Here is a 13452-nt window from a genome sequence, read left to right as displayed (position 1 = left end):
AATTTAACCATTTTTCATTTAGTACGTTCAGTATTGTGCAATCATCACCACCATCCATCTCTAAAACATTTTCATCATTTCAAACCGAAATTGTATCCATTAAACACTAACTCTTCATTTCCTTCTTCTCTCAGCTCCTTAATTTCAAATATGGAGAGGAATAATATTTTTAGAATGATAATGTTCATTTCTTATTGGCTTTTTTTTTTATATGCAACCCTCCCTTGATTCAGCCAGGGGTATTCATTGCTTTGGGAATTGTTAGGGGTATTAAAGGAGAAATGAAAAGAAAAAGAGTCAAATGTTCAGGATTTTTGACCTCTTGGCTTTCAATAAAAATCCAGGCTTTACAGAGAGATAAAAGTTCCTTCCAAATTCCAAAAGCTTCTGAGAAGCTGGGGTAGGCACCTTGGATGTGACTCAAGATCATCTTGTCTTTCACTGTACATGTTTTTAGGAGATGAAAAAAATCAGCAAGCAGCATAATAACTATTTTAAAAAAATATTTAAGGGGCTGTCGTGGATGAGTATGAAGATTTCTGTGTAACCTGGAAAACAGAACAAAGATGGGAAGTTCAGGTAGCAACTGTCAGCACACTTATGAATTAAAGACCTGCTTCTCCAAGTCTCTCTCCTGGGACTGTTCCAGCAGAGACTGACTGACCCTTGTATTTCATGGTGGGGTCACACTCTGGTCGAACTGCATGACTTCCAGGTTCCCTTCCCATGCTGGGTCCTGTTACCCTGTTTCAATTGCAGCCAGAATTATGGTCCTTCCCAAAGCGTGGCTCCACCTGTGGAGCAAGTAGGTAAGTTTTCAGTGGATGGAATCAACATTAACATGATATATTTCATGGGAAGGGTCCTGTGTGGCTTTCCCTGTGCTTCTATACAGAGCAAATAGTAAAGGCTTCTGGATGAACAAAATACAAAAATAAAATTTAAAGCCACATTGTCCTTAACAAACTGATCATTTGGTGAAATGGAGAAAAATAAAGATCACTAGGTAACTTTTTTTTCTAAGATTACATTATTCAATTCAAAAAAATGTCCATTATTGTAACATTAAAACTGTCCTAATTTTCTTAATTTTATCTTACCCTTTTTATTTTTGGCATTACAATATCAAAAAATTTTGGAGGGGGAGTGTAGATTACAGGTGAGAGCAGTTGGTAGTTGTTGCTATTTCTAAGGGTCTTGTTTTGCAAAACAAAGTGTCAGTTTCCCATGTTCTTTATTTTACTGTTCCATGAAATTCCCAAACTGTGAGAACTACTGGCACACAGCAGTGCTTCTCAGGGTTCACAGTCAGTAAAACAAAAAGCTATTCTCTATTGGAAAACAGCTTCAGGCTACTGTTTTGGGGGTAGAGAGAAATAAAATTCATTTTTATTTCTTATTTTCAATACAACATTCTCGGCAAAATGAGAAATGAGAATCTAATCAAAACTTTAGTCCACCTTTGTCTAGTTTATGGAAGGAAAAGTTCAGTGTCACCAGGAGAAAACAATTGGATAAATCCACATTAGAACATTCTACAATTCTTTTTTTTTTTTTTCGTAGTAAAACAAAGGTATAGAAGTGTAACTTCACTGTTTATGGCCTGTTTTGACTGAGAAGGTCCTCCAGTAATTTCCCAATACCAAGGAAGGCAAGGACCTGGCTGGAAGCCTGGCTCCCAGGTGTAGCTCCAGTTTGGAGGTAGGAGAATTGGGAACCCTGGGCCAGATGACAGGGGAGCCATGCAAAGAGAAAAACCAGAACACAAATAAGCATGCCTTCTCAGTGAGAGATGCCTGCAAGATACTCAGGATATCAAACCAGATGCAGAAGGATATCCACCATAACACATTGGTCCATGAGTGCTGACAATTGATGAGCATTTAAAATAAGTCATTAGATAAGAAAACTTCACATGTCAGAAAATCCTACAGCTTGTATATGAAAAAAATACGACTTGAAGGAAGTTCTCCAGATTTGAAAGTAATCCTAAAATTATATGTGGTATCACCAAAAATGAGTTTGGAAACTGAAAAATTTCTAAACTAGTAATAACTGTAATTGTAACTAATGATTTTTGTTTCTCACAATGGTGGAAAGATTGAATTTTCTTTTTGTTTTTGCTCAGAGTGACATTCTAAAAGCACAAAAAAGTATTAAAATGTATTATAAGGTATGTCAACAACTGATTAATAAAAATAATGTTTCTAGGGGGAGAGGAATCCACAGAGAAACACAAATGCAATTTTTTTGCTCAGCAAGAAATGCTTCCCTCCTTGAATTTTAATTGCAAATGACAAAATCCAAAAATAAATGTGTCATGTCCGATCCAGAATACAGAAAAAAAAAAAAGTGCACAAAGGTGTTTATCTCGGCTTTATTTATAATAGGGAAAACGCCTGAGTGTTTCATGGTAGGAAAGTTAAGTAAATTGAACTATGACAACACTGTCATAGTGTTATGAAGCCATTAAAACTGATGTTTCTAAAGAGTTTCTAATAGCATATAAAAATAGCTGTCATAATATTAGGTTAAAAGAAAACAAAGTATAGAAGTGTAAATTTTGCATGATTTCAGTTACACTAAAATATGTTAGAAAAAATAGCCAAAGGGATAGAAACTCTCAGTGTATCAAATTGCCCAAAAAGCAAAGGGCATTGCCTGAGCCCAGGGGAGGGCTGGCTCGAGGGCTGTGGTTTGCTGACTTCCAGCCCAGAGGCAGGAACAGGACTGTCAGCAATAAATGCCTGGCTTCTCCTTCCCCTGCGAGTCTTAGTCACAGAGTCACATGATTTAGAGGAGGCAGCACTGGCCTCCCTCTAGGGTGACTGCCCTTGCCTTAGAAGACAGAAAGATCATCATGGGTGTTGGCTGTGACACAACCTGAGGGCTCTGCAGAACCCTGTGGGGCTCACACAAAGGCAGGGGTAAGACATGGAGGTGTGGGAAAAAGAATGTTCTCATGATGCTCTGTTAGTCACCCTGCTTGTGGGAAAAAGGAGCTCATGGTTGAATGGATGACAATCAAGACTCCTGGCCAGAAGAGATTCTTTTTATGTCCCGAGACTCCCTCATTTCAGGAAACTCATAAATATACACTTATACACAATATACATACCATGCACATACACATATTTATACACAATACACACCTGCCACATACACACACTTATATACAATAGATACAATACACGCAAATACACAATACACACTCACACATAATACACACTCACACACAACACACACTAATACATACATCACACACACTTATACACTATACATACTCCACACACATACACACACTTATACACAATGTGCACACTACATACATATGCAACCACACTTATACACAATACACACATCACACACACACTTATACACAATACATACCCCCACACAAACATGTATTTATACATAATACACACACTACATACGTAAACATACTTATATACAATATACACATCATACGCATTCACACTTATACACATACCACACAGATTTACACACAAACACATACTTACACAAAATACACACCACACACTTACACACAATATTCACAGCACACATATACACATTTACACACAAAATTCACAACACACATACACACACTTACACACAATACACGCATACACACTTACATAGATAAACACACATGCATACGCTTCCACACAAACACAAACTTATACACACGTATGCACACATACAATTACACATAGGCACACATACATAGTTACGCACGAGCACATACATATATGATACACATATATACACATGCACACATACTTATGTACATATAAATGAATGAACACGTGCATATGTACTTACACAATACATGCATGCATGTGTATGTGTACTCATGACATATGCATACACATCAAAGAGTTCTAACGAGGGTCCCCAAGATGTGCCACTTTGGCATGTGGTTTATTTTGACCTGAAGACAATCAAGACCCAGCAGTTTCAAGAAAAACTTTTACTTCTCTCTTAGTTACCTAAAAGTATTAGTTGGGGCAAGAGGGCTGGCCCAGAAAAAGAGTTATTAACCAGAGATAACGTTTTATCTGAAAGACCTATCTGTATGGCAGGGCAAACTCTGCTCTTCTTATTGTCTTGTAATTACTCATCTCCTCTTTGAGGCCCCAGGCCCCATCCTATTTCTTAGCTCAGGTGGCATGGCAGCCTCAACTGCCTCACTGGCCCTTGAGTCTCTTATTTTTATGGGACTTGTAAAAAAAATAACAAATGGAGCTACTTTTAAATGGAGTTGGAGCTATCATCCCAGAGGAACTGGGCTGCATGTCTCACTCCTCAAGACCTTGGAATGTTAAAGCAAAGCAAAATAACCTTTTCACTAGGCCCAGAGCAACATCCCAAAGAACTGTTTGTAAGGATAACAAGGTAGCAGATACATGGCTATCAGATTGAATATCAAAAACTTTCTTTAGAATTAGTGTCACTATGTTAACTTATCTGTTAACCAATATAAATGCTTTTCTTATATTGATGTAATTAATTGCTCCCCTTCTCTTTCTCATGAATACCCCTTGCCTTTGTCCCCTAATCAGGACACTATTTGGGCTTCTGCTTGACATCAGTGCTTCCTGAATAGCATATATATATTTTTTAATCTCAAATCCTTGTTGGCTTTCACTTTGGCCCTTTATTTTTTAGCTTAACAGGTTTTCATATGTAATTAATTTTGTTTTTCTCCTGTTAATATATATATCTTATGTCAATTTGATTATTAGATGAGCCAAAGAACTTAGAAAGGTAAAGAAAAATTTTTTCCTCCCCAGCAACACATACTACATTACGACATAAATACTTAGTAAAGGAGTATAAAAGACCCCCAGTCGTGGTCAGACAGCCTGACAGTCTGAATCATTAATAATTGAGCCGTAGGACCTCTGCCGCAACCCCGGAAGCGCCTCGTCCAAGGGCGGCGGTGGCTGCGTTGGCGGTGATGTCTGCAAGCTGGGCAGTTGACTGCCGGGGTAGGAGCAGCAGGGCCTAGAATCTCCCGGATGTGGCTGGAGCTTTGCCTGCGCTGTGGCTGCCTCTGCCGCCTCCTCTGAGCATTTCGAGAAATTACCCGAGACCTTCTGCGGCCTCCATGAAGACCTGCAAGGGGCACGGAAGCTGGTCCTGGGGACTGCAGGAACAGAAGAGAAGAAGTTGGTCAGAGATTTTGATGAAAAGGTACAGGAAGGAAGTGAAACGCTGGCAGATATGGAAGAACTATGTTATGCACCCCTATCTTTCCGTAACTCCATGATGTCTAAGTTTCGAACCTACAGGGGAGACCTTGCAAACTCCATGGGGAAGTGAGAAGCACACCTTTGGCAGCCATACCTGGGGGCTGAGGAGACACGAAATACGGCACATATACTGTAGAAAACGAGCATAAGAATCGGCTGTAGTCTCAAAGGGCATCGCTTCTGCAAGGCACTGACAGCCTGAACCAGACTACCCAGAGTGTGGAGCGTTCTCATCGGATTGCCACGGAGACTGACTAGATCCGCTCAGAAATCGTAGAAGAGCTGGGGGAGCAACGTGACCAGCTGGAACGTGCCAAGAATAGACTGGTAAACACAATTGAAAACTTGAACGAAAGTGGAAAGATTCTCCGGTCGATGTCCAGAAAAGTGACAACCAACAAGCTGCTACTTTCCATCGTGATCTTACTGTCCCTGGGAGGCCTGGTTTATTACAAGTTCTTTTTCAAGTACTGAACTTCCCACAGGGAATGGTGTGTGCACCAGAACTTTGACCCTCTGACTGAGGTGTTGGAGATGTGGTGTTAGAGATGGTGTTAGAGATGTGGAATAAGCATATTGCTGCTGAGAGCTAAGGGTTCAAGGTTGCAATGTGTAGCCAGACTGAGAGGAGGGAGGAAAGATGGAAAACCAGTCAAATGTAAAGGAACAGCAACAAGACCAGTGTGTAATAAATGCTGTTTATGACTTTTTAAATTAAAAAAATAATTGAAGGGTAAAATTTCGCCTAAATCTCTTAAACTCATTTTTTCCCAGTCCCTGAAGAGTGATTAAACTGAACCATCTATAAGTCCCTTTTCATTGTAAAATTCTGTGATTTTGGTGAGACAATGTTTGTACATCCAGACCCAAAGAAAAAGCCCAAGACTGAAAATCTACTTCTGTAAGTAGAGGGCAGGTCAAGACTGAAAAAAGAGGCAGGCCACTCCAGTCTGGCAATTAACGGAGTTTATTAAGGAAAACTTACATACGAAGCACATCTTGGGTGGTGGCAAGATGATATGGAAATATTCTATGCTTCTGGGCAGGCACTAAAGAATTAAATAGAATAGGCAAGATGGGTAGGGGTACTGGTGTGACTCATTCCAGATAAGGGAAAATGCCTTATATGCTTGCCCAGGGCAGAGCAACAGCCTGTCCAGGAACCAGCACTCTGTGGGGCATAGCGGAGGGGCAGATCAGATAGTCTCAGAGGGGATTTATGGGAAGCGAGCTCTGTTCTGGCCCAGATCTAGATTATGGGTCTAGCAGCGCCCATGTCATAGAAGAGTCTCTCCTCCATAGACAAGACACTTCATCTATCAAGAGCTCGTCTTGGTTCCTCCTCTATACTCCTGACAGGAACCCACAGGCTGGAGTCACATTCTTTTTGGCTCATGACAAGGATACCTTCACCAAGCATCAGCTCTGAGTGTGCCAGCACATTGCAGTCCAATCCCGGGGGACTTCTGCTATAGATATTTGTGCAACTCCTTTCTTGCCCCTCCTCCCCTTGCCCACCTAGGTCTTCACTCTTTTTTGATTAAAGAATCAGCCTTGTCTATGGCCATGCCACTCTGAACAAGCCTGATCCCATCTGATCTCAGAAGCCAAGCAGGGCCGGGCCTGGTTAGTACTTGGATGGGAGACCACCTAGGAATATTAGGTGGTGTAGGCATAAAAAAAAAAAAAAAAAAAGATTGTGGCAGGAGGTCAACCAAGGGTTGCTTGTCTAAAAAATATATATATTAAAAAAAAAAAAGAATCAGCCTTGTGAACAACAGTCATGAGCCAGCAACCATCTGCTGAGTCTGAGCGGTTCTGGGAAGATTTGCAGCTGTCTCCTAGAGTCATTTCCTGCTCTGTCACCCACATGTCTATAGGGATGCAGATGGAAGGGGACTGACTCCTTCCCTGCCCACTATCTGGCCAGAGTGTTTGGCTGGGACAGACAATACTGTCCCTATCCTGGCCTTGTCTGGAACCTGCTGAGTCCTAGGCATGAGAAGTCCGAGTCTCAGGCCTTGCATCAGTTTGTGACTTTTGCTTGTACTAATAGTCTGACCTCACCCTCAGGTTGTGACCTAAAGTACAGATACAATCCCAGAAAATAGCTCCTGAGAGCGAATTACTCAAGCTGCTATTAAGTTGAGTCTTGTGTCCAGCCTTTGTGAGCAACCCCGGGCCTGCTCGGTTTCATGCCCTGTTGTGAGCCTGGGGCTGGCGCCTATAACAGGTGCTCAGCAAACGTCTTGGAAATGATGAATCAGAGTATATGCCTTCTTATAAACAGTTTGGCCTGATTAAGTACTCAGGATTCCAAAGTCCTGTAAAGACTATGGCATCATTCCATGTAGGAATTCAAACTGAAACAAGCAAATGAAAACTAAATATCAAACAAAGAAACAAACAAAAAAAGCCAAATAAAATTCTTACTTCTTTCCCCTAGAATAACCACTTTAAAGAATTTTATTTTGGAATAACAAATATCAAATTCTTCTGAAAAGCAATTTATCATTTTTTCTATGCCCATCTTTTGGGGGGGCCCTCCTTTGCTGTGCTACTCTAAACACAATGGATAGTTATGTATGTTACTATGTGGGCTTTCCTGTTACCTGGATAGTGTTAAGTTCCAGCTTCATCTTTTTTCTTTTCTTTTTAAAAAATTGTGGTAAAAGAGATATAAAAATTTTCACTTTAACCATTTTGAACTGCACAGTACAGTGGCATTAAGACATCACATTTTATGCGACCATCTCCACCGTCTATCTCCAGAACTTTCTTTCATCTTGCAAAGCTGAAACTACGTTTTTACTCTTCATGAAGGCTTCTACTTTTATGCTCAGATCTCACACTGCCTTCTCGGTTTTACAGCCTGGCTGGCATCTAGCTGCTGTTTATGCAGAAATAGTCAGGTACAGCCCTTCGCTTTGGAGTGGCTTTTCTGGGGTCACACCATCAGAGTTTAGTAAGAGCACGTGGATCTGCACATTGTTGGAACCCAATGTAGTTGTATCCTTTCAGGGAAACCTGCAGTTGTCATTGTAAATCCTCTTCTGCAAATCACCTCCAGAATTCCTATTCGGAGTTCTGGTTCTTTTTTGAAGGCGTAGCATCCAGTTGGAACCAATCAGAACTCCCAGAAATGCCCTCCAGCCCACACCACAGGGACAGATGCATCCCTGGGATGCTTCTGTCCTTTGGGACATCTCCGGCACCCAGGGCAGCCCAAGATGGGACTTTGTACCAAGGGGCAGCCACAGCTCAGAGGGGATGAGGAACATGCTGCCCAAGCAGCTCTTCATGTTTCATAACAACTCTAAGAAAAAAGGCCCATAAAAGTTTTTTTTCTGGCTCCTAAGAACTCGCACCTCTTGATTCTCACTGTGGCCGCAGGTGTGCTGTGGTCTGGTTTCTCCCCTCCTGCAGGAGACAGAGCCAGCAACCCAGGGTGGGGCTTTGCCGGACAGTTTCAGCCTGACCAGAGTTCATGGCACTGGAGATGCTTAACGTCTCCTGGAGTGGCCCCCATGACATTTCCCAGGACGGGGCAGTGAGTGCCATGGTCCTTAAGCGCTTCAAAGTTGGATTGTAATGATTTCTAGGTGTGGCTTCAACATTTCAGGAGCCCAGGTGGCCTCATAACCTTAGGAACAGGTGACATCCTTGGACCTGCATAAAACAAAAGTATAAACATGCCTGTTGCACTTTGCACTTGTTTGCCCAACATCCTCCCTCTGCCCCTTCTTCTTGGAGAGAATGACTCCTTCCCCAGCGTGGACTGATGGTAAATGGGGCCAGGCCAATCATATGACTCTACCTCCCCAACCACTGTGTCCTGCACAGGGACGGCTCCTTGGCCCAGGCTGGCGCAGTCAGAATCCTGCTCTGGGATTTTACATACAGAAGCTGCCAGAGGCAAACCCCTTGCCTCTGGGTTCTAGCTGCCTGATGCTGTGTCCCTGTGATGTGAGCACTCTTTTGATGTGGGAGAGAGTGAAGCGACATTCAGGAGGGAGTTGATGCAAGAAAAGGAGGTTCCACAATTTCAACCACAGTTTCAGTGTCATTCTTTCTAGGCATGTGTATGTGTAGCTTTTAGTTTTATTTCATTAATGTTTTTTCTCATGAAACTAAATCATGTTTATTGTGGAAAATCTGAGCAAAACAGAAATGAACTGTATAACCGCAACCACGGAGAAAATCAACATTACCATTATAGTCTTTTTCTTTCCAATCTTTTTTCTTTGCACATTTTTTTTTTTAAGCAGTTTTGAGATTTTACTAAATATTTGTTTTGTCACTTTGAGCTTTTGTCCTGTATAGCTGCAAGCAGGTCAAAACATGTTTTTAATTGATGGCCTGGGGCAGTCTGGTCTAAATTTAAAGAAAAGCAGAAGGTTGTGAATATTTTGCTGTAGGTTTTCTCTTTCTCTGGCAGGACCCCATTCCTTTCACCGTACAGAAATAGAAAGCTTCCTATGTTCCCCTGTAGCCAAGACTAAATGGCTTCATTTGTTTTTTTGATTCACCAAGGAAAATGGAAGGGACCTCTTTTCTTTAAAGTGAGAATAAATGTGAAAATCATCTGGGCTCTTTTTACTTCCACATACCATTCCCAATTTTAGTAATAATTAAGCACCTAAATAAACCAGGTGTTTCCATCATTAGGAAATTAAGTTTAATGACTTTCTGAATTTCAGATTAGCTTGTCCCACTATGTGGGGTCTTTGTGAGTGAAAACAAAACAAAAAGAAAAAAATATTTTTAATTAAAGACCAACATACTAATACAACAGGCAACGATTTATTAAAAAAAAGAAAAAAAAAGGAAAGAACTTTTTACTATATCCTATAGTTAAAGTAAAAATACCTGCATTAATATTTATTTACATACATACTTCATATATATATACATATGATATAACATTAAAATTATATGCTTCTCATGACAGAAGAATTAGAACATGTGGAGGAGAGACTGCTCCAAGGCCTGACCACTGACTAACCCTCCAGCTGGACCCGGGCCAGTAGGGAGGTTGTTTGTCATGGATCCCCTTAGAGATGGTCTAATCCTAACTTATGTTAATTCTGACATAAATCAGCACCCTCCCCTGCCTTTTGTTATGTGCTGGTTTTTCAAATAGGCTGTTATCACAACCTGTCAAATATGTAAAGTGATTTTCTGTACCTGGACTAGTACCTGCAACTCTTCTCTTTATTGCCCTACGTAATTCTTTGGCACCTACTAAATAGAGTTTATTAAGGAAAACTTACACCCAAGATGCACCTGTGTGTAAGGTTCTTTAATAAACTCTGTTAATTACTGGAGTTAATTAATGGAGTGGCCAGCCTCTTTCTTTGTTTTTTCCCTGACCTCTGCTTAGGGAGGTAGATTATTTAGTTCCGGGTACTTTCCCTGGGTCCACATGTACTAACAAAATGTTCCTTTATATGGATGCAAAACTTTAGCACAATTTGAAATCACTGCAAAAAAACTTGCTTTATTTCATTTTTCAGACATCAAGTGTATAGTTTTCAAACCAGGTTCTAAAATGTGGAAAACCATATGCTATGCACAAATGACAATGGACTGCTGCAAATCATGAGTCAGGGGTCTTCTGCGTTCTCATACACATCTTTGTAACCCTACAACAGTGTCGACCCTCAATCTGAGATGAGAGGAAATGACAAAGTGTGACGGTTTGTAGTTTTCATGTGGATGTTCACAATGATGTTCATACAAAAGCAAAGACATGTCTTATCGTAGAAACAAAAAAGCCTATGAAATCACTCCAGAGAAGAATTCCTTTCTCCCTTTCTCTTACAAAATGAAACTCAAAAATTTCTCCCAAAAAAACTCAGGGTGAAGCATCTCTGGCAATGATCAGCACACAGCAAGTGACAGAGAGAGAGCGTTTCCTTTGTGACAGCTCCTGCCTGATTTTGATGATTTCAAACACATCCTCTTTTGCAAAAGGCACTCATTGTCTTTATAAATTATTCAGTAGGATTCCATAGATGGGAGTTTTCCTTGCAAATATAAAAGAGATAAGCTCAGGACAAGGTATAACAGAGAAAAGAGTATAAGAAATACACATTTTGCTTAAATATGCCCTTTTCTTTAAAGGACAATCATTATAGTAGTTAAAAATATCATTAAAAAGTTAGAAATTCTAGTAAAATTATCAATAAGGAGCAAGGTAGTAGAGGATGAGACATGGATGGAGTTCAAAACACAGAGAGGAAGGATGCTAACTTTTCAAATGGCCAAAGGAAAGGGTGGCTTCCTTCAGTATGTGGAAGGAATGTACCCAGAATCTCTGATGGGAAAGATGGGCTGCATTCCCCCTTGTTTCTGCATTCTGGCACTATTGTTCTTGCAGCCCCTCACCCATAGGTGGATGCCCATGTCTTACTTAGTGCTATCTGCTGGGGGAGCCACCCCCAGAGGTTCACCTGGACCTTGTGAAAGATGCCACACAGGAAGGGGGAAGGTTTTTCTAAGACATAATGTGCACACTTCTGAAGACCCTCACCTCGTCCTCCTCGTCTGTCCAGAAGCAGCGCAGGTTGTGTTTTGATCAGGGCGGGGATGACCACCATGGACCTGTTGCTGAGGTCTCGGGTGCAGGTGTCCATGGCATCTAGGATCTGCAGCAGCTCCTCCATGTTACTGTTGGGCATGAGGTTCTGGACGTCCTCCTTGGTGTAGTATCCCCAGTAATGGCTCAGGGCCCGTGGGGTCTGTAGGGAAAACAGTTTCTCCAGGACTTCCGTGCCAAGCTAGTGGGGAATCAGGAGCTGCATGTCCCAGACGGTTTCACTCTGCATGATGTTGATCTAGAGGAGACAACAGGAGGTCACACATAGGGTCATAAATGTACAGGAGGCACCAGCTTCTCAGGATAACAAAGGGCCTGAGCAGTGACAAAATCTATGCAGATGTTACAAGGAATGACCTAGGGCATTGATATGGATGGATCTAAAAAAAAAAAAAGCAGCCTGAGAGTGTCATAGGAGAGATGCTGAAAAGACTACCTCTGATTCTCTGATTCTTAAGAAAGGTCAATATAATAAAAGAAGAGAGCAGCAGGAGAGAGAGAGAGAGAGAGAGAGAGAGAGAGAGAGAGAGAGAGAGAGAGAGAGAGAGAGGGGCACCAAATGCAATAAGTGATTTTTGACTGGATTTTGAATCCCAAAATAAATACATAAATGAATACAAATAACTATAAAATAAATTATTGGGACAAGTGGTAAACACTTGAATGAGGAATATATATTCAATAACAGTATTATATCAATGTTATATTTCTGCACTGTGATAATTGATCACATTGTGGTTATGTGGGATAATGTCCTTCTCCTTGGGAGATACAGGCTAAATACTTAGGGGTGAAATGTCATGATGTTTGCAAAGTCATAAGCAAATAAACCAAAGAGAGAGGGATAAAGCAAATGTAGCAAAATGTAAATAATTGGTTAATTTAGGGGTAGAGTATATGAGGATTTATTGTACCATGCTTGCAACTTCTCCAAAGGCTTGAAGTTTTTCAAATAAAGATTTGAATGTTATGATATTATATTGTTATGTAAATTTTAACACACATAGGTAAAAAAGGTTACGGAAGATATGCCATCATGACACTGGTTGGCCTTGAGGAGGATGAGAGAGGAGAGAGGCTAGAGGCTACAGGTAATGGTGAGGGGACTTTAGCCCCACCTGACACATTCATTTCTTTAAAAAGCAAAAGCCAGAAAGAAAAAAATGTGAAAAAATAGAAGCACCTTCCCCTTCTGGAACACTTATCTCACCCCCCTCTTCCCTCCCTGTTCTAGGCTACTTCTACAAATAATGGCGATGCAAGGTAGACTTTGTTCCCACAGGGAGGCTGAGATCTGGACCTGTTTGCACCAAGAGTCCTTTTCTACCCATCGTCTGGTTTAAATCTTTGAGCCACCCTCTGCAAATGATTCTGTTCAAATCTGAGTCTTAGACTTAAAATTCCTGGAGGGTAGAGCGAGAGTCCATTTAGTTCACAATAAAGCATTTGCTGGACACCATCTGAAATTCAGTCCTAGATGGATGCTGCCAAGTCCTCAGGGCCAGGGATGACATCCTGATAAACTGTCCTATATTGGAGGAGACCAAAGAGATAGATAGATGGCAAAGTGCCATGTGGGGTACTAGGCCAGAA

At 41.1% G+C, this 13452-nt stretch overlaps 2 pseudogenes; both read left to right on the top strand.

Moving 5' to 3' along the window:
• The window catches only part of LOC120591535 (vesicle transport through interaction with t-SNAREs homolog 1B-like), a 55878-nt pseudogene extending 50146 nt beyond the window's left edge, over window positions 1-5732 (top strand).
• A 1082-nt stretch (window positions 5733-6814) lies between these two features.
• On the top strand, window positions 6815-6933 carry LOC120591579 (uncharacterized; annotated as a pseudogene).
• Window positions 6934-13452: the final 6519 nt, after the last annotated feature.

This window comes from Pteropus medius, unplaced genomic scaffold, assembly GCF_902729225.1.
Source record: "Pteropus medius unplaced genomic scaffold, Ma_sr-lr_union100, whole genome shotgun sequence".
Taxonomy (NCBI): domain Eukaryota; kingdom Metazoa; phylum Chordata; class Mammalia; order Chiroptera; family Pteropodidae; genus Pteropus; species Pteropus medius.
Note: the sequence above shows the minus strand (reverse complement) of the source record. Positions and strands in the feature narration are given on the sequence as shown.